Here is a 22,615-nt window from a genome sequence, read left to right as displayed (position 1 = left end):
CAGCACGTTCAGGAAACAAGAGGCCAGTGTGGTCAAAGCAGGTGCGAGCCTGGGCCTGGGGTTTCCAAGAGAAGTGGGAGCCGCTGGAGGGTTGGGGCAGAAGAGGGGCAGGTCTGACTTGGCATTTGCTGTGGAGGAGGAAGAGGATGGGTGCAGCTCCAGCCATCCCACCTGAACTCCTGCACCAGGCCTGGCACCCCCTGCCCCTCCTGGACTCCCATGCTGTCCCTGCTCAGGAAGAGGGATCTGGCTGTGCTGGCCTGGGAGAAGGAGGATTTTCACAACAACTTTCGTAGGAGTCTGTGTAATGACCTCAAAGATACCCACATGCTAATCTGAGACTAGGACAACAGAACCTAAGAATGCCACCTTCCATGGCAAAAGGGACTCTGCAGGTGTGATAAAGTCAAAGGATCTTGGATGGGGAAATTAATGGGCTTAAGGAAATAACCCAATATAATCATAAGGATCCTCATCAGAGGGGCACAGAGGAGCCAGAGGAGATGCAGGACAGAAGCAGAGGTTGAAGGGATCTGCTTTGAAGATGGAGGGAGCTGTCAAGAACCAGCAGGTTTCAACACCTGAGGGCGTGCACACTCACCAGGAAAGCCTGGCCACACCTAAGGGCGTGCACACTCACCAGGAAATCATTTCCACGCCTGAGGGCGTGCACACTCACCAGGAAAGCAATTCCACACCTGAGGGCATGCACACTCACCAGGAAAGCCTGGCCACACCTGAGGGCATGCACACTCACCAGGAAATCATTTCCACACCTGAGGGCGTGCACACTCACCAGGAAAGCCTGGCCACACCTGAGGGCATGCACACTCACCAGGAAAGCCTGGCCACACCTGAGGGCGTGCACACTCACCAGGAAAGCGATTCCACACCTGAGGGCATGCACACTCACCAGGAAAGCCTCTCCACACCTGAGGGCGTGCACACTCACCAGGAAAGCCTCTCCATAACTGAGGGTGTGCACATTCACCAGGAAAACCTCCCCACACAGGGCGTGCACACTCACCAGGAAATCATTTCCACACTTGAGGGCATGCACACTCACCAGGAAAGCCTGGCAACAACTGAGGGCGTGCACACTCACCAGGAAAGCCTGGCCACAACTGAGGGTGTGCACACTCACCAGGAAAGTCTCTCCATAACTGAGGGTGTGCACACTCACCAGGAAAGTCTCTCCATAACTGAGGGTGTGCACACTCACCAGGAAAGTCTCTCCATAACTGAGGGTGTGCACACTCACCAGGAAAACAATTCCACACCTGATGGCGTGCACACTCACCAGGAAAGCAATTCCACACCTGAGGGCGTGCACACTCACCAGGAAAGCCTGGCCACACCTGAGGGCGTGCACACTCACCAGGAAAGCGATTCCACACCTGAGGGCGTGCACACTCACCAGGAAATCCTCTCCACACCTGAGGGCGTGCACACTCACCAGGAAAGCCTCTCCATAACTGAGGGTGTGCACATTCACCAGGAAAACCTCCCCACACCTGAGGGCGTGCACACTCACCAGGAAATCATTTCCACACTTGAGGGCGTGCACACTCACCAGGAAAACCTGGCCACAACTGAGGGTGTGCACACTCACCAGGAAAGTCTCTCCATAACTGAGGGTGTGCACACTCACCAGGAAAGCAATTCCACACCTGAGGGCATGCACACTCACCAGGAAAGCCTGGCCACAACTGAGGGTATGCACACTCACCAGGAAAGCCTGGCCACAACTGAGGGTATGCACACTCACCAGGAAAGTCTCTCCATAACTGAGGGTGTGCACACTCACCAGGAAAGTCTCTCCATAACTGAGAGTGTGCACACTCACCAGGAAAGCAATTCCACACCTGAGGGCATGCACACTCACCAGGAAAGCCTGGCCACAACTGAGGGTATGCACACTCACCAGGAAAGCCTGGCCACAACTGAGGGTATGCACACTCACCAGGAAAGCCTGGCCACAACTGAGGGTATGCACACTCACCAGGAAAGTCTCTCCATAACTGAGGGTGTGCACACTCACCAGGAAAGTCTCTCCATAACTGAGGGTGTGCACACTCACTCACCAGGAAAGCAATTCCACACCTGAGGGCATGCACACTCACCAGGAAAGCCTGGCCACAACTGAGGGTATGCACACTCACCAGGAAAGCCTGGCCACAACTGAGGGTATGCACACTCACCAGGAAAGTCTCTCCATAACTGAGGGTGTGCACACTCACCAGGAAAGTCTGGCCACAACTGAGGGTATGCACACTCACCAGGAAAGTCTCTCCATAACTGAGGGTGTGCACACTCACCAGGAAATCATTTCCACACCTGAGGGCGTGCACACTCACCAGGAATGCGATTCCACACCTGAGGATGTGCACACTCACCAGGAAAGCCTCTCCACACCTGAGGGCGTGCACACTCACCAGGAAAGCCTGCCCACACTTGCCAGAGGGCCCCGCCCCCGTTCCTTTGAGGGGCCTCTGGGGCCTGATGTGCACCCCGCAGGGCCGAGAAAGGCCTCCCCAGCACACGTTCTCTGCATCCAAGTGTACCCGGGCCTCCGGAGACCCAGAGCCTAGGAGCGGGGGTGGCCTCTGGAACTGAGAAAGCCAGAGAACGCTCCCCTTGAGTCCCAGAGGAAACCAGCCCTGCTGACTTCTTTGCATCCACTGAGCCTCGTTTCAGCCCCTCTGGCCCCAGGATGGTGGGAGAGCAAATCTGTGCTGTTTCAAGTTGTTTCAGGTTGGCAGCAATTTGTCACAACAGTGATAGAAAATTAATACAGCCCTTAGATTGGATTCCCTAGAAGCAGAGCCCGGGGCTGAGATCTGCAGGCCCAAGGTGTATTGACAGTGAGCTTTTCAGGAAGCACCATGAGACAGAGCAGAAGCAGCACAGGCAGGGAAGAGCCCAGCAAGGCGTGAGCTCAGGTGAGGCCAGTCTCCACCCGTCAGGCCTGGGGAGGCTCTGGGCTTGAGGACAGACTGCTCTGAGGGGTTGGTCTCTCCTGGGTGGGAAGCTGTTCTCTGGGATCAGCAGACAGCAGGTGGGTGTGTGCAGCTCAGGGGCAGGGGCATAACCTCCCAGGCATGACAGTGCTTGCTCCAGCAGTCCTGGAGAAGGGGCAGCTATGCACACATCCTCAACAGCAGCCAGGGGACACTGACCCTGATGGACACCTGCACCTGGCACAACCGTACAATCACCTCCGTCCACCAAGTAACTATGCACTATGATCCAGGCCCAAGTCTGGCAAAGAAGGTACAGGACTAACTTCCCTGGCCCTAACCATACTTCTGGGAAGCGAGAACTGTTAATACCCCCATTCAGGTGAAGAAACTGAGGCATAAAGAGGTTAGGTAAGCTGCCCAAGTGCTCATAGTTGGTGCTGGAGTGGGGTCCGCACTGGCAGGAACCCTTGATCCCTACGCTGGCCGCCTCCTGCAGGTGGGCAGAGGATGGCACGGCCTGTGCTCAGGACGAGCTAGGGTGGGCACCTTCTTTCAGCGCATGATAATTCCTTTTCTCCTCAGCTAGGGAAATAGAACCACAGACATCCCTCGGTATCCACAGGGATAGGACGTGGGACCCCCGAGGATACCAAAATCCAGGGATGCCCAAGTCCCTGATACGAAATGGCATAGTATTTGCATGTAACCTACACCTACCCTTCCAAGTTCTTTAAATCATGTCTAGATTACTTGTAATACCAGATACAATGGAAATGCTATGTAAATGGTTGTTCTATTGCATTTTTATTTGTATTATTTTATTGTCGTATTGTTGTTTTCATTGCTTTTTCCTGATATTTTTTGTCTGCAGTTGGTTGAATCCATAGATGCGGAACCCACGGATAAGGAGGGCCAACCGTACTTGTCTTAAAAGACTGATTCTTGGCAGGGCGCGGTGGCTCACGCCTGTAATCCCAGCACTTTGGGAGGCCAAGACGGGCGGATCACAGGATCAGGAGATCGAGACCATCCTGGCCAACATGGTGAGACCCCGTCTCTACTAAAAAATACAAAAAAATAGCTGGGTGTGGTGGCGCACACCTATAATCCCAGCTACTTGAGAACTGAGGCAGGAGAATCGCTTGAACTCAGGAGGCGGAGATTGCAGTGATCTGAGATCGCGCCACTGCACTCCATCCTGGCGACAGAGTGAGACTCTGCCAAAAAGAGACAGAGAGAGAGAGAGAGAGAGAGAGAGAGAGAGAGACTGACTGTTTACAAAGGAAAGAAAGAGACTCGTCAGGATGTAACAGAGGTTATCTCTGAGTGGATGGGTTACAGGTGATTTCTATTTTCCCTTTATACTTTTGCAGAGTTTCCAAATGTCCTTCAAACAGAGATTTGGAACACAGACCAAAACAACGCATGTATGTGGTGTCTCTGAATGGAATGGACAGGGCAGGAGAGGCCTCCCTTTGGAGAATCCACCGGCACCCTCTCCGGGACCTCTGTCCCTCGCCCCAGCTGGGCTCCACGTGCCTTCCTTGGGCTCTGGCGTGGGACCTGGAGCAACCTCCCTGGGTGCCTGGGCTGTGAGGGGCGACTCTCAGGTGCTGCCTGCCACGTCCCTTGTGAGGACCAGAGCAGGAAGGAGCCTGTGCAGGAATGAGAAGAAGGGTGAGGGAAGAGGCCTTCGTGGTCCTGCTGGGCTGGACCTGAGATGCAGCCATAATCCTGCCTTGAGTGTCCCCTAAACCCTCAAAACCAAGTTCGTTTTGATTTATTTTAGTCTACCTACTTTCCTGTCACATCTGATCCAAGCTATTTCTCATCCAGGGAGAGAGAAGAGGGCCACATGCTACCCACCATGTGTGCAGAGCCCTGGGCTGGGCAGTGGACAAGCGGGGATGTAGCTGTCCAGGCATCAGGTGTCTCAACCATCCTGAGAGAGGGGGCTGTGGCGTGGCCCAGGCAAGGACACTGAGGCTCAGAGAGGTCAACAGAATAGCCACATGCACCCCAGCGGGCAGTCCTTTCCTGTTCCCTTACGCTCCCCTGCTCCAGGGACTACCCCTGGTTCCCCAGAATCACTGGGGTCCGGAGCCCTCCTGAAAGGCAGTCTCTGAAACCCTCACAGCAGGCTTCACCCGCAGGTTGAGCTAGACCAGCCACATGGGCCTGAACATGGGCGGATGGCTGCGTGCCAAAGGCAGGCGCTGTAGCCCGGCCCTGGGGTGTGCAGGCCACTCACTCTGTGCACCACATGTCACAAGCAGGAAGACACAGAGGAAACGGGGAGGTCAGGGCTGACGTCACAATGGGAGACCCGTGCAGTCACCCAGGGCCGTGTGCTCAGAAGGGCCCACAGGTGGTTCCTTGCTGTGCTGTCACCGTCTTGAAATTTGTAAGTTTTTGAACAAGGGTCCCTGCTTTTTCATTTTGTCCTGGATCCCTCAGACTTTACAGCCAGTGTGGGTGAGATCCTCAGGCCTCAGGGCCGTCTGCTTCAGCCCAGTGAGGATCACTGGGAGACAACACAAGCACAAGATGGGTGGTGGCTGTTTTCTTTCTTCCAAAAATGGACACAGCGATTCCAGTTAACAAAAGCTGCCCAGCCTCCCATTCCTGAAGCTTCCTGACAGGTTGGCTTCCAACCGTGCTGTGCAGGCTGCGTCCCCGGCTGCAGACCGGCTCCGCGGCAAGGTCCCAGGCAGACCAACCGGGCCCTGGGCCTCCTCCGCTGTGTCAGGCCAGAAGCTTGGCTCTTCTGGGCTTTGGCCCCTCACTGTGCGGCCTGGGAAGCTCAGCAACGTGCTGGCCATGGCGGCCACAGGGCAGGCGTTGGGTACAGTCCACATCTGTGTCTCGGTCTGTGAACGGCAACCTAGCAGTTCCACCTGCCTGACATCTGTAAAACAGTCCTGGGACCTCCTTCCCGCCAATGTCCCTCTCCCTGTTCCAGAAATGGACTGAGGTGAGCGCACCTCGGGAAATAGCACCTGTGGAGGCTGGGCTTCGAACCCTGACCCCACCCACCCACCTGCCGCCTTGTCTGCTGAGGCCAGAGGCAGGTCCTGGAGGTAGGCGGACACCCACCCACTTCTCCTGGCTGTTCGGCCCCCACAGCAATCCCCATGTTCTCACCAGCCCAGACGCCCCTGAGACAGCCATGCCACCCTCTCCACAGCTCACCTTTTAATCCACATGTCTTGATTTTTAAATTTCTTACATTTTAAATCTGCACGTTCCTCACATTTGAGGCCTAAGGTGGAGGGAGAATTATTCTATCCCAACACCGGCTCCAAGATGGGCACCAGACCGGCCCCTCGGCTCCCTGGGCCTCAGCTTCCCTGCTGTGAGAGGATGGTGGTGTTGGAACATCAGAACCCACTGAGTTCAGCCAGACATGTCAGGAGCAAGTCTGGCAGGGCAGGGTGGACAGAGCCCCCAGCACCAGGGCATGGGGCCAATCTTATCCCCCTGCTGTGCTCTAAGTCCTCTGTAGTGTCCGGCTTCCTGCCCTCTGCTCTCTCTTGGTCACAGTGGCCCCAGCCAGCCTGGGGCCAAGGGGAGGAACATAAAGGGACCCCTGTCCCTTCCACGCTCCCTTGCCCCCAGCCCGTCACACCGTGCCGGAAAGGAAGGGTCTTCACACAATACCTATGGAATGAATGAATGAATGAATGCCAGAAGTGAGTGTGCCTCCCTGTCACATCCCAGAGGGAGTACTGGCACTGCCGCCCTCTCAGACGGGCCCTGCAGACAGACAAGAACATACCACGTACCTGGCACACTCAGGCCTCAGGTTTTCTCTGAGTCTGGAAGCCCAGTGTCCAGGGCCCCTGGGAGCCAGACACTGAGCCTCGAACACACCCTTCTGTGGACCCTCCAAGTGCCAGGATCATTGTATTCCAAGTGTCTCTCAGAGCGGCAGCACTCAGCCGGTCCACATGCATGGGCCCCAGGGTCGCACATGCTGTCTCCGAGCCTTGCAGGGCTTTTGCAGCTGACTGTGCTTGCCAAGGTGGACAGCCTCAGACGGGCAGAGAGCAGCTGCCTCAGCCCCCTACTCACCTGGTGGCAGCGAGAGTCCCCTCTTTGGTCTGCAGTACTGCCTCTGGTTTCCCCCAGGGGGACCGACGATGGTGGTGGAGCTTCCCCTCCTCAAAAGCTCCCACAGGAAACTAGGCCGAGTGCAGGGTCTGGATGCCACAGCAAACAGCTCCCACAGCAGCGAGGGCGTGCACACGCCGGACAGGCTCACTCCCTCGGGGATGCTTCCTGGCCTGGTCTGCAGGGTCCTCTGGCCCTCCTTAGCTGCTTCTACAGCACCACCCCTTATCTGTGTGCACACATCCTCAGGGGCACCTGTGTGTGTGCATCCTCACAGGCATGTGCTCGTGTGTGCCTTCTCATGAGCATGTGTGCATCCTCGCAGGCAGGGACATGTGTGCATTCTCAAGAACATGTGTGCACCCTCTCAGGCAAGTATATGTGTGCCTTCTCATGAGCGTGTGTGCATCCTCGCAGGCATGTACATGTGTGCATTCTCAAGAGCGTGTGTGTGCATCCTCATTGCATGTGCACGTGTGCATTCTCATGAGTGTGTGTGTGCATCCTCACAGGCATGTACATGTGTGAATTCTCAAGAGCGTGTGTGTGCATCCTTACAGACATGTACATGTGTGCATTCTCATGAGCGTGTGTGCATTGTTGCAGTCATGTACACTTGTGCATTCTCATGAGTGTGTGTGTGCATCCTCACAGGCATGTACATGTGTGCATTCTCAGGAGTGTGTGTGCATCCTTGCAGGCATGTACACGTGTGCATTCTCAAGAGCGTGTGTGTGCATCCTCACAGGCATGTACATGTGTGCATTCTCAGGAGTGTGTGTGCATCCTTGCAGGTGTGTACATGTGTGCATTCTCAAGAGTGTGTGTGTGCATCCTCACAGGCATGTACATGTGTGCATTCTCAAGAGCATGTGTGCATCCTCGCAGTCATGTACATGTGTGCATCCTCGCAGGCATGTACATGTGTGCATTCTCAAGAGTGTGTGTGTTCATCCTTGCAGGCATGTACATGTGTGCATTCTCAAAAGAGTGTGTGTGCATCCTCATGGCATGTACATGTGTGCATTTTCATGAGCATGTGTGTGCATCCTCACAGACGTGCACATGTGCATCTTCATACACCCCATACACACCAAAGTTGCATGTGGACAACTTTGCAGGCATGTGTGTGTGCATCCTCATGAGCATGCCTGCACATGTATGGAACATGCACCCATGCTGGGCAATTAATTGATTCTAGGTATCACCATGGGAACAATATGTCTCTCTGTGTGGTCCAGAGTGTCCAGGCCTCTTGCAGCTATGCAGCTGTGGCTCGGCAGAGGCAGAAAGGGGGAGGGAAGGGACTGAGCGAGTACTGCGCGTTCACTAAAGCATCTGCACGGCTTCCACTAGCATGTCTCCTTTCACCTCACACAAACCCTAGAGCCAGACACTGGTCTCCACACTAAAGATAAGAGACTGAGACACAGCAACTCTGTAGTTGTCAAAGTTACAGACAAGGAGGGGCTTTCACCCACATTTATAAGACCACAAAACAATCCTCTCTCCATGACAGCTCACACCCTCCCACGCCTCCCCGAGGGCTCCTTCTTCCCCCAAACACTTCTTAATCCTAAATTGCTGCCATTTCTCCTCTTTCCTTTTTTAATAACAATGTTAAGACAGGAAAATATTTATAAAATATTAACAAATGGCTAAACTTTGGGAAGTGAGACTCTAACTTGGGTTTTTGACAATAAATGTGGGCTCCTTTAATCAGGTGGATAAGACTACTTAACCCAATAAGAAAAAAAGTCTCCCTTTTCTGCCTGTTTTCCCCTTGCCAAAAGCACAATAGAAGACTTCCAAATACCAGAGGTGACTCTATAGCATATGAAATAAATTATGCAGTGGGGTGGAATAATTGCAAGGGTCCTCCCTCCTTCCTTCTGCCCTTAAAATGCATTCTGTTGAGTGTGCTTTATTAAAGTAATCAAAATGCACTCAAATCCATTAGCCAGGTGCTCTCAAAATGTCAAAGACCAATTCTCTGATTAAAGCCATTTCTGCTGATCAACGCAGGGCCTGGGCGTGGCTGCTGAACACCCAACTGGGCACCTGAGCGGAAGCTGCCAGGCCTTTGGCCTCTGCTGACACTGCTGTAGCTGCTGACCAAGCTCAAGCTCTTGTCTCTTTGGCTTTGTCCCGTGGAGGTGATATAGCAACCACCAGTCCGTGGCTCACTTTGCAGCAGGCAGGAGTCTCCACCTGCCCCAGGAGATGAAGCATCTCCTGGACCTCGCTGCAGAGTCATGAAGACACGTTTCTTGGTGCTGGGCTCAAGCACCTCACAGCCCAGTGTCTACCTGCACATTGCCCGGCACACACAAGGGTCTGAAAAACGTCTTTGGACTTTGTTCATGCTTCACAGGGCTGAACCTGACTTTCACCACCCCTTGACAAGACCGGAACACAGCTGCTCTTCAACAACAAAAACATAGGCAGCAAGAATTTCCATGTAATAAGCCCTGCTTCCAGCCAGCAATTTACAAGCATCACTGGGTGCACATGCACTTAATGTTCACAATGACCCTCAATCCCGGAGATGCCTGTGCTGACAGGCAGAAGCACTCTGCCATTTACTGGCTCTTGGTCAACTTGGGCCTAATTTGTTATGCATCAGTTTCCTCAACTGTGAAATGGGCATGATAATATTCTATAATGACACAGCTGTTTTGAGGAATAGATTGATTAATATGTCAGGCACATAGTAAGTTTTCAACGTGATGAAAATTATAATAATGATGATAGTGATAATAACCATTATTGTGATGATGAGGTGATGAGCATGATGATAATGATGATGATGTAATGAGGTGATGGTGGTGATAGGAACGATGATGGTGATGATAATAATTATAGAGATGGCAATAATGATAGTGATGGTGATAGTGATGGTGATGATGATGTGATGATGGTGACGGTAATGATTATGGAGATGGTGATAATGACAGTGATGGTGATGGTGCTGATAGTGATGGTGATGATGATGTGATGATGGTGACGATAATGATTATGGAGATGGTGATAATGACAGTGACGGTGATGGTGAGGATAGTGATGGTGGTGATGATAATGATTATGGAGATAGTGATAATGACAGTGACAGTGATGATGATGTGACGATGGGACAATGATTATGGAAATGGTGATAATGACAGTGATGTTGATGGTGGTGATAGTGACAGTGATGATGGTGATGATAATGATTATGGAGATGGTGATGATGACAGTGATGGTGACGGTGATGATAGTGATGGTGGTGATGATAATGATTATGGAGATGGTGATAATGACAGTGATGGTGATGGTGGTGATAATGATGGTGGTGATAATAATTATGAAGAAGGTGATAATGACAGTGATGATGATGGTGGTGATAGTGATGGTGGTGATGATAATGATTATGGAGATGGTGATAATGACAGTGATGGTGATGGTGGTGATAGTGATGGTAATGATGATAATGATTATGGAGATGGTGATAATGACAGTGATGGTGATGGTGGTGATAGTGACGGTGATGATGATGTGATGATGGTGACGATAATGATTATGGAGATGGTGATAATGACAGTGACGGTGATGGTGATGATAGTGATGGTGGTGATGATAATGATTATGGAGATAGTGATAATGACAGTGACGGTGATGATGTGACAATGGTGACAATGATTATGGAGATGGTGATAATGACAGTGACGGTGACGGTGATGATAGTGATGGTGGTGATGATAATGATTATGAAGATAGTGATAATGACAGTGATGGTGATGGTGGTGATAGTGATGGTGATGATAGTGATGGTGGTGACGATAATGATTATGGAGATAGTGATATTGACAGTGATGGTGATGGTGGTGATAGTGATGGTGGTGGTAGTGATGATGGTGATGATAATGATTATGGAGATAGTGATAATGACAGTGACGGTGATGATGTGACAATGGTGACAATGATTATGGAGATGGTGATAATGACAGTGACGGTGACGGTGATGATAGTGATGGTGGTGATGATAATGATTATGAAGATAGTGATAATGACAGTGATGGTGATGGTGGTGATAGTGATGGTGATGATAGTGATGGTGGTGACGATAATGATTATGGAGATAGTGATATTGACAGTGATGGTGATGGTGGTGATAGTGATGGTGGTGGTAGTGATGATGGTGATGATAATGATTATGGAGATAGTGATAATCACAGTGATGGTGATGATAGTGATGGTGGTGATGATAATGATAATGGAGATAGTGATAATGACAGTGATGGTGATGATGATGTGATGATGGTAACAATGAATATGGAGATGGTGATAATGACAGTGATGGTGATGATAGTGATGGTGGTGATGATAATGATTATGGAGATAGTGATATTGACAGTGATGGTGATGGTGGTGATAGTGATGGTGACGATAATGATTATGGAGATAGTGATATTGACAGTGATGGTGATGGTGGTGATAGTGATGGTGGTGGTAGTGATGATGGTGATGATAATGATTATGGAGATGGTGATAATGACAGTGATGGTGATGGTGGTGATAGTGATGGTGGTGATGATAATGATTATGGAGATGATGATAATGACAGTGATGGTGATGGTGGTGATAGTGATGGTGGTGATGATAATGATTATGGAGATGGTGATAATGGCAGTGATGGTGATAGTGATGTGATGATGGCATGGTGATGGTACATGATAGTGATTACAAAGGTGGTGATAATGATAGTGGTGGTAGTGTTGATGGTGATGATGGTGGTGGTGATGATAATGATGGTGATAATGATGATTATGGTGATGATGCTTATAGATCATATTATCTGTACCTTGTAAAATCCAGAGATATCAATAAATTTCCTGAAGTTCTCAGAGCTGGTGAATGGATGAGGTCTGGCTTAATTCAAAGTCAGTGCTCTTTCTAAACACCCTGCTGCCTTTTCCTGGTTTTCATTTCAAATGTCAACTCGCTTCTCATTCTTCTTATTCCCTCAGCAGCTTGACACAAGTCCTTCCCCGTCCATCACAATTTTATTCACTCTTCCTTTTTCGAGCATCCTTGCCTCTGACCTTCCTTACACAGCCCCGGAATAATGAGCTGCTGCAGGGGCGGAGCACCGGAGTGTGACTAGCAGAACCTCCTCACATCCTGAACATCTGGGCCTGCCACACTCTGAGGAGTTAATGAAATATGCAGAGGCCGCATGCTACAAATTGGGATTCAGAGGTCCCACCCTCCCTTTCCTTTCAACTTCCTTTTTGAGAATTTAGTTCTCCAACATCAATTTCTGTTTGTGATAAATATTTAAGCACTTTGCCTGCCAGGCTTATAGCTCAAGGATGCTCTAAGCCAGCAGGCCTCAGAGCCTATGGCCACCCCACGTGGCCATCCTGGGCCCCACCCAGGGAAGACTTCTCCAGGTTGGCTAAGCTAGGTGGCTTCTAATGTCCTCTATTCCCACAGTTGCTGTAAAGGACTCCTCCCTTTGGTCTGTCCTCCATGTCTAATCAAGGACCACACCGCAGCCCTGAGTGCCTCCCAAGTAGCTCTCCACCCCTCTGGTTACTCCCTCCCCATTGCTGAGCCACTGTTCACTTTGCTAAGCTGGCTGCCCCGTCTCCTTCTCAGGTTCCATGCCTCCAGCCAACCTCCCTGCAATCCACGCTCCTTCAGGTGTCACATCCAAATCTGACCATATCACTCCCCAGCTTGAAGCTCCTCTACAGCCCCCCTCTGCAAGAGAAAGTTTAAACTCATTAACACACTACCCAGGCCCCTGTGTGACATGTCTCATCTCCCAACTCCACGCTGCCCTACCTCGTTGCCCAACATTGCTGACACACACACAGGTTGCACTTCTGGGCCTTGTTCTGCCTCCTCTCCTGGGCTTGCACCACTGCTGCCAGTGCTCTGGGCTGGCCAGGGTCAGTGCCTCCAGGAGACCTCCTTGACCTGCTTCCACTGGAGATCTCTGAGGCTAGACTGAGGCCTGCCACTGCATCTTCTAGCGTAGCCTCCCCTGAATAGCACAACCCCGGCTCCATCTCCCTCACTGACTAGGCTCACCAAGGGCCCAGTGGCAGGTCATTAAGTGGTTGCCGAAGGAACCAGAGCAGGAGCACCATAGCAGCAGGCTGCAAGGCTGGAGAAGACATCCTGGGAGCCGAGCCCAGACTAGCCTGGTCTGGAGCCCAGTTTCACTCCCTCCCTGCCTCCTGATTCCTCAGGGCTGCTCAGGGCTCCCGGCCTGGGCCCACTCTACCCCAGACTTTCTCTCTACCCTTTGTAGAAGAAACGCATCCGGGATGCTTTGAATCCCCAGAAGTCTGCTCTGGGCATCACAAGGCTATAGGAGCAGAGCCCATGGCTTGCGGCTGACCATAGAAGGACATTTAACCACTGGCACAGGAAGGGCCTGCCTGCCTGCATCACCCAGTGGCTGCCCCGTCCAGAGGGATTCCGGTCAGGACTGTCTGACTCTGGACCAGGGAGCTAAAAGGCCCCTCGTCACAGCCGCACAATCCCGGTGCAGCCCATACAAAACCCAGGCCATCAAGCTTGGAGAACAGGGCTGCATCTGTCCCAAGAACAGAGCAGGGTGAAAAGGTGACAGCCCCTCTTAGAGAAGGCCATCCCGGCCACACTCACTTTGTCGGGGTGTGGGACGTCCCACCACCCAGCGGTGCCCCGCCATCAGGAGGGTCCCTAGTGAGCCTGCCCATAGGTCACCAAGGAGGTGGAGCCTGCCGGGCCCTTCCTGGGCAAGTACCCGTACTGCAAACCCTCCAGACTCTTCCTGCCAGGCTAGGTCCGCAGAGGCTCAGGCCTCAGAGCTCTCCACCCTCATTTCCTCCTCTCTGAGACAGGGCAGCCTGCAAGTACGGCTAAGTGATGGGAAGGAAGTGGCTGCCGGAAAGGTCAGATGCCTACATGCCCTGACATGCCCTCCTGAAAAGCAGCTGCAGCTCTGCTCCACCATCAGTAGGGAAAGGAAGGTGGCCCAGCTCCCAGGAGGGCAGTGCGGGCTTGAACCCCAGCCCCCCAGCATGCCAACGGCTGAGGGAGGAGTCCCCTAACACCAGCTGCTCCCTGGTCCTCTGAAGGTCGAAGGTGGGGAAGACCAACCGGCCTCACAGGGCATGAGACGGAGATGCCAGCCCTTTGCACTCTTACTTTCCCGACAGCCATGCTGGGAAGGTCAGATGAGGCCAGAGAAGGGCCTGCAGGAAGCTGATTTTGCACATCCCACCCTGCCTCTGCTGAATTCAGGAGCGGAGACCTCTGGGATACTTATGACCCAGAGCACTTGGCTCAGGGATCCAAAAGAGAAATCCCACAGGGCAGTGACACCTGGGGACAGAGGTGTGCTGGTCCCGCTGTCCCATCCACTTTGGAGATCTGTCCATCCACATTACTATTACTGAGGGAGGTGTGTCATTATCCCATTTAATAGATAAGAATATTGAGGCCAAGGACCCCGAGCCCATGCTTGAATCTAAAAGGTGCGTGGCGGGTGGTAAGAAGCTAGGGTTGCCATTACTCGCTGTGTACGGCTGGGCCGTGGAGCTCCCACGGTCTGGACTGCATGGCTGCCATCGTAGGTGACCTCACAGGTGCCACCGAGCGCACACCACCACCCACGGGGTCTCTGCCTGGAGCTCTGGCTGTGTCGCTACATCAATATGTTCAGCAGAGCTCCATGCTGGGGACCCTGTAGGCACTGAGGATATAGCTGTTGACAAAACAAACAAAACACTGCTCACATATTCACCGTGCAGCGGGGTAGACTCAAAATGCAAATGAACCAGGAAATATAAGCCAGGCCAGCTACGAACAAGTGCAATGGAGAAAAACAATCAGGAAAAGGCAAAAAGGAGGGCTGGGGGCCATGAGCACAGGTGGGACCTGACGTGACTCGGGTGTAGCAGGTGTAATCTGACAGGTGGGAGGCCCCAAGGTCATCCAGGCGAGAAGCTGGACGCTTGGCCCATGGGTGAGTGGGGAAGGCAGGAGGGAGCAGAGGCCCAGTCCTGGCTGTATATGCTGATGGGGAGTGAGGGGAGAGGAAGGCCAAAAGGCTCCGGGCTTTGGACCTGAGCCCTTGGAAGAACGAGATGGCTTCACTGAGAGGAGATTCCTGGGACCCACCGCCAACACCCAAGATCCTGTTTTCTTCCTTCTGGAAACCTGGAGGGGCCGTCAGGTCCTACGGTCATCCGAGGGGGTCCCATGGGGCATGCCGAGAGCCCCTGGCAGAACGCAGGGCCAGGCCCTGTTGTCAGCCCGGAGTCCACCACAGCCTCCCTGTGGGACTTGGCCATGACACATCTTCTCAGTGTGTGGCTTTTGGAGCTCCTCCTGGGCCTTGGAGCCACTGACACCAGGTTTGTGTGCTGGGGGGACACAAATGGGACAACCACTTCATCTTTCTGAGCTGCCGCGGTGGGATGAGTTCCACGAGACCCTCACCGCCGACCATTCCAGGGCCAGGGATCCTGGCTTCCGCCAGCCCCAGGTCCCACACCTTGTCTTACCTGAGAGGGGGCCTGAGGAGGACAGGTACCAGCCACAGCTGACCGAGTGCACGAAGACCAATGGCCTGCCTGGAAGGGGCCACCGACGGGCAGGGTCCACCAGGGACAGGGTCCACCCAGGGACCGGGTCATTGGGCTTCAGGTCACACAGTAAGATGGAGAGGGCGCTGAGTTCACATCACACTCAATCTCAGCAAATGCTTATCTCTACTGAAAATTCCACAAGAGCATTCGTGTTCTGCCCTTTCCCATAATCGGCTCAGTGTTTTGCAGCCACGGCTGAGGCGGTGAAATGCTCTGGTGATTAGCTGCATGACTGGGGTAAAAGGTGAATGGCCTGTGTCTCACATCCCATAAAGCCATCGCAGTCAGGGAAAGTATAAGCCGTAGCCCACAGCTGCTCGGGTGCCCAGGACACCTTAAAGGCAGGAGCGTCGCCAGCCCTGGGTGACCACTGGACTCTGTCCACAAAGTTTCCATTTACCTCCCATGCAGCTGTTCCTGGGGCTGGGTTGCTGGAGTAGAAACGAAAGGAAGGCAGCCACCGTCACAGCCAGATGTGCGGTCCTCCAGCCATGCGCTGATCGGCCGGACGTGGGCCAGGCCTGACTACAGGAGTCTGGCTCTGCGGCTGGGATTGCTCCTGCTGCTGGGGCCTTCTTCTCCAGAATCTGCCCTTCCCCCTGAGCCTGCAGAGGGCTCAGAAATCCCAGCCTGTCTCTGTAGAGTAGGAGAAGCACAAACACAGGCCACGGAGCCAGTTAGGCCAGCTTCATTTTCAGGGCTTGAATCTGGGTGGGTTTTCCTTGAAAGCTAGTGTCCACTTCTCCAGTTTCCAAGCCAACCCCAATCGCTCTCCTCTGGGCACCTGGCGCCTTCAATTCCTGAGCCTTTCTGGGTTTTGTATCAATTCATAGATCTTAGCTTTCAGCTTTCTCAGGTTTGCAAAGTCCTTTACTATTTATCTTCCACTTTCAGGTTTTCAAAATTTTCTGAACTTTTTTTAACTTATATTTTAGGTTCAGGGGTACATGTGCAGGTTGGTTATATGGGTAAATGGTGTATCGTGGGGGGTTGCTGTACAGATTATTTCATCACCCAAGTAATAAACATAGTACTCAATAGGTGGCTTTTCAATTCTCACCCTCCCCCCATTCTCCACCCAAGAAACAGGCCCCATTGTACACCGGCCTCCTCTTTGTGTCTGTATCTACTCAGTGTGAATATTTAGCTCCGACTTATAAATGAGAACATGCAGTGTTCGGTGTTCTGGTCCTGCATTAGTTTACTTAGGACAATGGCCTCCAAATTCATCCTTTCCACCAAGGACAAGATCTTGTTCTTTTTCATGGCTGTGTAGTATTCCATCGTGTATATGTACTACATTTTCTTTATCCAGTCTACACTTGAGGGGGATTTAGGTTGATTTCACGTCTTTGCTATTGTGAATAGTGCTGCAATGAACGTATACCTCCATGTGTCTTTATGGTAGAATGATTTCTATTCCTTTGGGTATATTCTTGTGTCTAATATGTGTCCTCCCTGCTCTTTTTGTGCTTCTGAGTTTATACCCTTTTAACTCCTGCACTGTTACTTAAATGACATTTTGACAGGAGACAGGACGTGCCTATGTTCAATTCTCCGTGTGTGAAAAGAATCCTCGTCCTGCCTTTTGTTAAAGGTTTCCCCAAAGATTTTTCACTGTTGTGTTGATCCATTCATCCATTCACTGCACAGGTATTATGTGTGCACTGTGGGCCCGGCCTCGTGACACGTACAAGGGCAAATTGGGGGTAGACCAGATACAACCAGACCCAGCCTAGGAGGTAGAGTGGACAGGGACAGGTGGCTTAAAGGAAGGCAGAGGGACAGAGAGCTGCAGAGGGCACCATGCAGCACAGGGCCTGCCCCTAGCTCCACCGACTACCTAAGCCAGGCAGGAAGGGTCTGCACAACCCACTCTTCCGGGTCGGGAAACTAAGGGCGGCAGTGGCCGAGCCAGGTCCTGGCCCTGTTCTCTGGCTTCGGGCCCCTCTCTTGTTATCTCTGAGTACCCCTCATCCCCTCGCTCCCCCGGGTCCCCACACCCCCATCTCCTCCATCACTCCACTTTTCCTTCTTCCCCCAGAGCTCCCAGTGGATTCTCGTCTTGTCGACACAGCAGCAGATGCCTGTTCCTCTGAGAATCAGGGGCTTGGGCCAGACCGTCTTGTCAGCCAGGGCCCTGCTCTGTGGGGCTGCATCCCGGGGACTCCTGGGAGGCCCCCAAGCCTGCATGCCCCCCTCACCCGCCGGGGAGGCCCCAGAGGCAGGTGCTGTGAGCACAGTGCCCAGTGTCATGGAAGTGAGCCCTTGCCCACCCACCAGCAATATGGGTTCTGGTTTCTAACAGGGAATGGCACTGGCTTCAGGTCACCCTTGACTTTCATCCCAGCCTCCTCCACTGCACTCTGCCCTGCCTCACCCTTCTAAATCCATGGCTTGCCCTTCTCCCTCCTCACTCCCACGTTCTCTAAAACCAGCAGAATGCTACTCCCTCTTCCTCTGGAAGGGAAAAACGTATCATCTGTAGGCGAGAAAGCCAGTTCCTCCAGACAGCGCAGGCAAAGTGCCTGGGCTGCCTGTCAAATCTGATTTCAAAAGACAATTCTATTTTGAGCAAACGAATAATGAAGAGATATCCCCAGCTGTCCTGGAAAGAACTCTCTTCTCTCCTCCCACCAGCCTGCGTGGCCTGGCCCGCCAGCATCTCTGCAGCCACATCCAGCATCCGCTGCGGCCACAGGTCCCTGTACCTCTCCCTGTCGTGCCGCCACTCCCCAAGCACTCACGGGGCAGCCCCCGCCTGGAATGGCTTCTCTCCTCCTTTTCCCATCTGAAGCATATCTGACTTCCAGGGACTATTAAGCCACCTCCCCTTGGTGCCCTCGCAGAGCCCCTACCCCTCCCACTCATCTCTCCATCGCAAATGAGGATGGCTGGCCACAGCCCACAGGCTCCAGCATGTCTGGCACGTGCAGTGCAGGGGCTTGCCCGCTCAGAGATGGCACATCCGAGATGCTCAGCACCTACGGAATGGATGAGCCAGAGAATGGACCACCTCGTGCCAGGCCCCAGCAACAGGGGAGGAAGGCAGGATTTCCTGCTGGTAGGTAATTGAGGATGGAGGTGACAAAGCTAGTGGTGGGTGACACTGGCATCCACGCTTTGTTGCAACCAGGTTGCAGCTTTCCAGGAAACCCTGAGGAGCAGGGAGGACTCGGCATCACTGCCCCGTGGCAGGAGCTGCGATGCAGGAACACCACCAACCAGCCACAGAGCCCAAGCCCCAGCTTGTGCCTCTGAGCCTGCACCTGCCAGAGAAAGGGATTCCTTCCATCCGATGCATGCGGTGGAACCCAGGCAGGAGGCCCTTTCCTGAAGGCTGAGGAGTCTGTGTGTGACACCCTCCAGGACATTCTCCTGTGAGGAAGCCCAGGACTGCCCCCTGTCCTCCCAATCCTCCGTCCATGCCCAGCAGCACTGATGAGACAGCCCCAGAAACTCTTCCCTTCCTGGCATTGCCACTGTCTGCTCACCCTTCTCCCAGAGCCCATCTTGAGCATCCCTGTGCGGGGATTACATACCAGAAAAGGCTCCCATGCATCAGGGAGAGACCATGGGGTAACCAGGGAGGCTCGAGCCAGGGAGAGGTAGGATCCAGGTCAGTGAGGGCCCGAGGCCCCACTACATTCCCAGGCCCTCTCTGCTGTATTTTCCCCAGTACACTCACCACCTTCTGATACCAACACAATGAGGACGTGGAGTTTTCCTACCGTCCTGTCTGCCTCTAACTCCTCTAACAGCGCTCAGCTCCCTGAGGGCTGGGAGTTTTGTCTGTTTTGGTCACTGCTCCATCCCCAGGGCCTAGAACACTGTGGCTACTCAGATAAACAGCCCCTCTGTAAAGAGGGATGGGTGGAAGTGTGGATGCTTGCCTGGCCTGGTGGGAGCCAGGCGGGCCAAGGCAAGGACTCTGCTTATTGCATGGCACCCCAACTTTTTACTAGGTCTCAGTCAGCTCACGAAACACCACAGCCTGGGCGGCTTAAACAGCGGAGGTTGTTTGCGCACAGTTCTGGAGGCTAGAAGCCCACCGTCAAGATGCTGGTAGATCCGGCTCCTAGTGAGGGTCCTCTTTCCAGCTTTCAGACAGCTGACTTCTTGTTGTGGCCCCACGTGGTAGAGAGAGGGAGCAAGAGGGAGAGAGAGAGCAAGAGATGCTCTCACTCACGCCTCTTCTCATGAGGACACTAATCTCATTCATGAGGACTCCACCCTCATGACCTAATTACCTCCCACGGACCCCACCTGCAAAGACCGTTGCACTGAGGATTAAGACTTACACATTTTGGGGGGACGCACAGGCAGTCCATAACACCAGGCTTTCGAAAGGGTATGCTTGAGTGACATTCCGGACCAGCCCCAAATGATGCTGAGAATTCCTCATCAGTTGTGCGTAGCGTCTCCGTAAGGGCAGAACTCGCCACTGTGTAAGAGCAAGCACCGCATTGAGGACCAGGAGAGACAAGCCTGAAATCCAGCCTCACCCCACCAGCCCAGAACCCCAGTCAAGCCACTTTCCCTCCCCAGGCTGTGCCCACTCACCCCTCCTCCAGCCCAGCAGGGAGCTGGGGCTGCTCCATCCCTTGACTCCCTCGAGATCTTCGCTGCTCTGAGGAGCTGTGACTCCATAACCGTGCTGGGGAGGCAGACCCACCACTGGAGGAAGTGTGTTCCCTGAACATGGTGAAATGCTGCCCCAAATACTGACTATAGGATGTTGCTTCTCTATCTACCCAGTGTGCATCCACCAAGGGATTTCAGTGTATTTCAGGGGAAAAAAAAAACAAAAAACAGATTTCCCATTGTTTGTGGCTTACTTATTTCAGCCAAAAGAAATTATATAAAATAGGAGAAAGGGGGTAGCTTCCAGTGAGGATGGGGAATGTTTCGAGAAAGGGTCATATACACAGACTGACGCCAAATGCAGAAGGAGCCCGGAAACCGAAGTACAGACAGGCAAATCCAGTTTGCCGGGAGAGGAGGATTTACTGGGGAACTTATGGACAGAAGCGTGGTCTTGGGCAGCTGCAACACAGGTGGATCTCCACGCTGTCACCACCCCCCAGGCCTCGGCTTCTGTAGTAAAGGAAAAGGGCTTACAGGCACTATCACGGTGACCTTCCAGGAAAAGACAAGAATGCTGTGTACGTCATAGCCAGTAACTTCCATGATAACATTAAGGTCGTTTGGGCCTAAGGGCAGCGTTTACGGTAAGTACACATGCGCTAATACAAGGAACGATAGGTAAACTGGAAATCTTAGAGGCGTTCTCAGAATTAGAGTTCATCAGAAGTCAACATGGCAGATCCGCTCCTGAGACAGAGTCACTTTAGCCTCCACCTAGCAGAAGGGAGAAGAGGGCTGTCAACACCTACTAAATGTCCCTGCACTTCACATATCTCATTTAATGCTTACTAAGTAGGGGCTGAGAGGAAAGAGAAGCTTGATTTACAGGGCTGGATTCAAGAAAGCCACTTCTGTCTTATTCAAAATTCAGTGTGCTTTTCATTCTCTTCTTCAACAGATATAAATATGAGGCACTGTGTGTGTGTGTGCCAGAAGTGAGCAGTTAAATGTATTTACAGTTTGCAAATATAACATTTACCAAAGCGATACTTTTTATTCGTGTGTGGTGAAACCACTAGTTGAAATTTGTAACGACTCATTGACAAATTAATTGCACTAAAGGTAAAAGAAAATTTGAAATCTCAGTGGAAGAATGATGTTCTGACTTCCAAGGAACGAACTAAGAGTTTAAAGGGCTTTTGAAGCTGAGCGTATATTTCTGCTGAGACAAACTGAAGAGAACGAGAGCTTGAATTTCTCAGGAAGCTCCCCTCAGTGGTGTGTATGCTTAAAACCAGGCTTTAAAATGGGCAGAACAGGGATCTCTGTTAATGCCAAGATTAGGTAATAAGGACTGCTTTACCCTTTCTCCCGAAATGAAACAACAATAAAAACTGTGCCGGGTGCGGTGGCTCATGCCTGTAATCCCAGCACTTTGGGAGGCCGAGACAGGTGGATCACCTGAGGTCAGGAGTTCGACACTAGCCTGGCCAACATGGCGAAACCCCGTCTCTACTAAAAATACAAAAATTAGCCGGGTGTGATGACAGGCACCTGTAATCCCAGCCACTCAGGGGGCTGAGGCAGGAGAATCTCTTGAACCCGGGAGGAGGAGGTTACAGTGAGCCAAGATCACGCCACTGCACTCCAGCCTGGGCGACAAGAGTGAAACTCCATCTCAAATAAATAAATAAATAAAGCTGACCAAATAAATGAAACAAAGACTTGGAAGACGCCATACTTAAGGCAACTAGTACAGTCTGGACATCTGTACCCTCCAAATCTCATGTTAAAATGTGATGCCCAATGTTGGAGCGGGGGCTGAGTGGGAGACGTGCGGCTTGTGGAGGCTGGTCCCTCATAAACAGCCTGGTGCTGCCCTAGCAGCAAACTAATGAGTTCTCATTCCATTAGTTTCCAAGAGAGCTGGTTGCTAGAAAGAGCCTGGCGCCTCCTTCCCCACGTTTTTGTCTTCCTTCTTTTCTCTCCATGTGACACCTGCTCCACCATGAGTGGAAACGGCTTGAGGTCCTCACCAGAAGCAGATGCTGGCTCCATGCTTCTTGTATAGCCTGCAGAACTGTCAGCCAAGTAAACCTCTTTTCTTTATAAATACCAGCCTCAGGTATTGCTTTAAAGCAACAGAAAGAGACTAAAACAGCAACAAAGGATCACGATCACTGAAAGATGGGAGAAATGAGGTGAGCCCTCAAATTGCCCCAGTTTGTTATCCTGAGGATTTCCAGGCCAAAACCCACGGACAGTACGTTCAGGAGGAGCCTGGCAGACTCCCTGTTGCAGAGATGAGCTGAGAGCCCAAGA

At 52.4% G+C, this 22,615-nt stretch overlaps 1 long non-coding RNA gene across 2 annotated transcripts in view; it reads right to left on the bottom strand.

Annotated features, from left to right (window-relative positions):
* Positions 1-14,520: 14,520 nt before the first annotated feature.
* Positions 14,521-22,615, bottom strand: part of LOC126932101 (uncharacterized) — a 42,679-nt gene continuing 34,584 nt past the window's right edge. The window contains exons 1-4 of one of the 2 annotated variants that reach the window (XR_007718111.1): positions 20,270-20,402; positions 20,008-20,150; positions 15,623-16,342; positions 14,521-15,481 (exon numbers count right to left, since the gene is read on the bottom strand). This is a non-coding gene — a long non-coding RNA (uncharacterized LOC126932101). Of the gene's footprint in view, positions 15,482-15,622; positions 16,343-20,007; positions 20,151-20,269; positions 20,403-22,615 lie in introns of those variants that run through there. The other variant, XR_007718112.1, reaches the window with a different exon arrangement.

The sequence above is a fragment of the Macaca thibetana genome, chromosome 12 (assembly GCF_024542745.1).
Source record: "Macaca thibetana thibetana isolate TM-01 chromosome 12, ASM2454274v1, whole genome shotgun sequence".
In the NCBI taxonomy this organism is placed as follows: Eukaryota; Metazoa; Chordata; class Mammalia; order Primates; family Cercopithecidae; genus Macaca; species Macaca thibetana.
This window is presented reverse-complemented; position numbering and strand designations above follow the sequence as displayed.